General features: G+C 41.6%; 1 long non-coding RNA gene across 1 annotated transcript in view; it reads right to left on the bottom strand.

Moving 5' to 3' along the window:
• LOC116072776 overlaps positions 1-5109 on the bottom strand; it is a 20757-nt gene that overhangs the window by 9806 nt on the left and 5842 nt on the right. The window lies entirely within an intron of this gene.

The raw sequence follows: 5109 nt of genomic DNA, 5'->3' as shown, positions 1-5109 counted from the left end.
CCTCCCCAACTTGCTTCTTGGTCATGATGTTTGTGCAGGAATAGAAACCCTGACTAAGACAGAAGGGATGCATCAAAAGTATGAAATATGTTTTGTTCTAAGTAGGATTTATCATATCATCCTTATTTTTAAAGTTTGTATTATGCATTTTACTTAACTATTTCTGGATATTTTCTGCATGTGAAATAGACAGACAGACAGATATTGAAGAGATAGATAGATATTAGAGTTTATACATATATAAAAGATATGCCACAGAATTGTTAGAGAAATGGCAACTCAAAACCACAAGACATCACTTTGTACACATTAAGAAAGTATTAAACTCACACAATAGCAAGGATAGAGAGGCTGTAGAGAAAATGTTCATGTCTGGTGGAATTTGTAAGTGCTGTGGAATTTTGTGTGGGGAAGTACTAAAAACAAAAAAACATGACCACAGTGTCACCACAAAATATAGAAACTTCACCTCAGAGTCTGTATAGTTGAAAGAATGGATAGCAGAGGGCTAGGATGCAGTTCTATGGCAGAGTGCTTGCCTAGCATGCACAAAGCCTCAAGTTCAATTCCCTAGCAAGCCATACTGAAAGCCAGGACTCAGATAGGCATTTGTACACCAGTGTTCATAGCATCAGTGCCCACAAAACCCAGATGCTCACAGTAGATGAGTGAGACAAACAAAATGTGGTATAAACATACAGTAGATGGGCTGGATAGATGGCTCAGCAGTTAAGAGCACTGACTGCTCTTCTAGAGGTCCTGAGTTGAATTCCCAGCAACCACATGGTGGCTCACAACCAGCTATAATGAGATCCGATGCCATCTTCTGGTGTGTCTGAATATATGAAATAAATAAACAAATAGTTAAAGAAAAATTATTATTTTTTAAAATTTCTAATTTTCTTCAAAAATTTATTTATTTGCTGGGCTGTGGTGGAGCACGACTTTAATCCCAGAACTTGGGAGGCAAAGGGGGGTGGATTTCTGAGTTCGAGGCCAGCCTGGTCTACAGAGTGAGTTCCAGGACAGCCAGGGCTATACAGAGAAACCCTGTCTTGAAAAAACAAAAAAAAAAAAAGATTTATTTATTATATGTAAGTACACTGTAGTTGTCTTCAGACACTCTAAAAGAGAGCACCAGATCTCATTATGGATGGTTGTGAGCCATCATGTGGTTGCTGGGATTTGAGCTCACGAAGAACAGTCAGTGCTCTTAACTGCTGAGCCATTTCATCAGCCCAAGAAAAATTATTTAAAACACACACACACACACACACAGAGTGGATATTACTTAGCCACAGACACATGTAATGTCATACTCATTGAATCAAGACAGCTACAAAGGGACAACATTTGGACATGATACTTTTATCCAGTACCTAAAAGACTCAAATTCAGAGACAGAAAGTAGAACTAAGGCTTGCAGGGGAAGGGAAGAGAGCAGGAGATACTGTTTATGGTTGAAGAGACGCTTGGTGGAGATAATTAAAGAGTGTGGGTGTGGGCTGGAGAGATGGCTCAGTGGTTAAGAGCACATCCTGGTCTTGCAGAGGACCCAGGTTCAGGTCCCAGCATCCATGTGGCAGCTCACAGCTGTGTCCAATTTGTCTCCAGTTCCAGGAGACCCAGGGTCCACTTCTGACTTCCACAGACTGTTGCACACATGTGGTCCTTGTGTCTATATCCAGGTATACACTCATTCACTTAAAATTATTGAATAAATAAGAATAAGGATGTGAATATTATTAATACCACTGAACTAGATACTTCAAACCTCAAAAATGGTGAATTTTAAGGTTGAATGCTTTGTACACAGATTTTAAAAACACAGTCTAACTAGAATATGGTCAGAAAACTTCACCAAAGATGAAAGCATGTCACCAAAGAGGATGACAATTCATCAAAGATGTATGGTAAACAGGCTCATGAAAGACCATTATCATCACAGACTATTAGAGAAACACAATTAAAATATGAGGAATTTCGCCGGGTGGTGGTGGCACATGCCTTTAATCCCAGCACTTGGGAGGCAGAGGCAGGCAGATTTCTGAGTTCAAGGCCAGCCTGGTCTACAGAGTGAGTTCCAGGAAAGCCAGGGCTATACAGAGAAACCCTGTGTAGAAAAAAAAACTAAAAAAAAAGAAAAAGAAAAAGAAAAAGAAAAAATGAGGAATTTCACTACATATCTATTAGAACACACACACACAAGCCCAACCAGGTATGCTATACACACATGAAATCCTAGCACACAGGAAAGAGGATTAAAATTTGAGACCACTGTGGGCTGTGGGCATAGCAAAACCCTGTTTCAAACCCAAAAGACTGATGATGTCACTACATATTGCTAAAGACCTAAGGCAACTAGACCCACATCTCATTTATTGTGGAGGTGAAGTAAAATGACATGGTCAGGCTTCAAAAGCAGCCTGGCAGTTTCTGAAACGTTAACGATGCACTGACCACACAGTCACAATCCTGGGTATTTCCTTGGGGAAATGGAAACTTACATGCACATGTAGACTTGCAAATTGATGTCCTTAATAGCTTTCTTGCTAAGAATGGAAAACTGGATACAACCCAGATGTCCTTTAAAGAATGAGTGAGCCAGAAATGTGGCACACACTAATGTGCATTGCTCTGAAGATGAGAACCCATCTCAAGGGGTTACATATTGTTTGATTTCATTCACATAACATTGTGTGTCTGTGTGTGGGTGTGTGTGGGGGTGTTGCTGGCTAATCCAGACTCTCATATATGCTAAATAAATGCTCTAGTGATGAACCCTATGCCCAGAATATAAAAGAATGAAGAACTACAGTCATTTGAAACATATCAGCAGATGTTAGGAGTTGAGAACCATGAGGTCACAAGAGGACATTTCTTTGTAGTTATGAAATAATTCTGTATTGGATTGTTGGTTACATGAATCTGTGTAAGAGACAATATACATACATACATATATAAGTACACTTATATGGTTAGAATATATAAATACATAAAATAATGCACATAGCTGGGCATGGTAGCACACAACTTTAATTTCAGAATTTGAGATCAGAGGCAGGAGGATTTTTGTGTATTGGAGGCCAGACTGGTCTACAGGTAGGACTACGTATTGAGACCCTGCCTTTAAAAAACAAACAAACAAAAAAAAAACAAAAAAAAAGAGGAGGAAGAGGAAAGAAAAAAAGAAAAATAGCAGCAGCACTGGAGTGGTGGTCCAAATCTGTGATCCCAGAAATGTAGCACTCAGAAGACTGAAGCTAGAGGACAGATGAATGTTTGAGAGCATCCTGGTGTATGTAGTGAGATCCAGGCAAGTCTGGGCTGCATACAGTGAGACTCCTTTTTAATCCAAACCAGCACACAGGGTTGGCCAAACCCATAGAGAAAGAACCTTGGATAAAGAAATTTTAGAAAACAGAGAAAAGACCCCAAGCGTTTGAGTACAAATGTTTCTTCTTACTCTGCAAAGATTTGATTTTGAGAGAGGACTGTATGGCCAATTTATGCTTCTCAAAGCCTTTCTATAAAATCTAGCAAGCATATAAATGAAGGTTCATTTTAAGAACTTATGACTTTAAAGTTCAGTATTTTTGTTTGTGTTTTTAAAACAGGAAATTTTGCTCAGCCTTTATAAATCAGCCAGTTTGAAAGGAAAGCAACTCTACCAATTAGATTGTATCTAAGATGACCATGGTCGTTATTTAAAAGAAAACTCTCTGAAGCCCATGAACCCAATGCCTTCCTAGCTCAACTGACTTGGGGTCACTGACAATTTTTTTGTGAATATAAGGCCCAAGAACATATCTAGGCTCTAGGTTCTATTCACCTTGATGTTTCCTTTGGCTTTGTAATTCAGATCCCAAATGCTGGGTGGAAGACAACTAAATCATATTTTCACTATGAACAAGACTGTCCTAATTTGTTTTCTGTTTCTGTGATAAAATGCTGACCAAAACCAACTTGGGAGAGGAAAAGGTTTATTTGACTTATACTTCCATGTCACAGTGCATCACTGAGGAAAGTCAGGGTAGGAACTCAAGTAGGAGCAGGGGCAGAACCACACTAGAACACTGCTTACAGGCTTGCTTTCATGGTTTGCTCCAATTGCTTTCCTATACAAGTCCAGGGGCCACACTGCCTACAATGGTCTGGGCCCTTCTACATCTGTCCAGAAAAATCACACCGCAGATACGCCCACAGGCCAATCTGATGGGCAAATCCTCAACTTTGATTCCCTCTTTCTCTAGGTGACTTCAGTTTGTGTCAACTTGACAAGAACTAACTACTACAAGGGATAAAAGAGTCTAGGGCGACTGACACCTGAAATCAAGGGGCTTCATGGGGCTGTTGGCAAGCAGTGGGCGTCCCTGGAATGAACAGAAAATGTAACTGGAATTCTGTTCATGCTCCCTGTCACTTACAGAATAGGCAGAAACAGAAACAGGAATTGATCTTAAAATGGTCCCTAATTTCCCAGGAGCTCTAACACGCCCAGGATCAGAGGTGAGGAGGACACAACATCTGTCCCAATACGGGGGCACTGGGACCAGCAGGACCGATCAGGCACACAGGAACTCTGCCAGCCCAGTGGCTTAGGTTCCTTCCGGTCCCACAACACCCAGAGGAAGCTCCACACCCAGGTGCTCAAACACGCCAAGAATCAGAGGTGAGGAGGACACAACATCTGTCCCAACACCAGGAGTAACTAGGACCAGTGGGACCAGGCACACAGGAACTCCGCCAGCCCAGTGACTCGGTTTCTTCTGGTCTGTCTGGACTGGTGTCCTGAGCAGACCTTGGGCACAAGCTCCACAGCCAGTCCCACAACAAGCAAAGGAAGCTCCACTCCCAGGTGCTCTAACAAGCCCAGGGTCACAGGATCACAGAGACAGCTTGACTCTGAGGAATTCTGACACAACTAGGATCACAGCAAGGAAAGGCTCCAGTCAGATTTAGCAAGGGCAGATAACACTAGAGATAACCAGATGAGGCGGGGGCAAGCATAAGAATATAAGCAACAAAAACCAAGGTTCCATCGGGCAGTGGTGGCGCATGCCTTTAATCCCAGCACTTGGGAGGCAGAGGCAGGCAGATTTCTGAGTT

Source organism: Mastomys coucha, unplaced genomic scaffold, assembly GCF_008632895.1.
Source record: "Mastomys coucha isolate ucsf_1 unplaced genomic scaffold, UCSF_Mcou_1 pScaffold10, whole genome shotgun sequence".
NCBI lineage: Eukaryota > Metazoa > Chordata > Mammalia > Rodentia > Muridae > Mastomys > Mastomys coucha.
The sequence above is the reverse complement of the archived record's forward strand: the minus strand, read 5'-3'. Positions and strand labels throughout refer to the sequence as shown.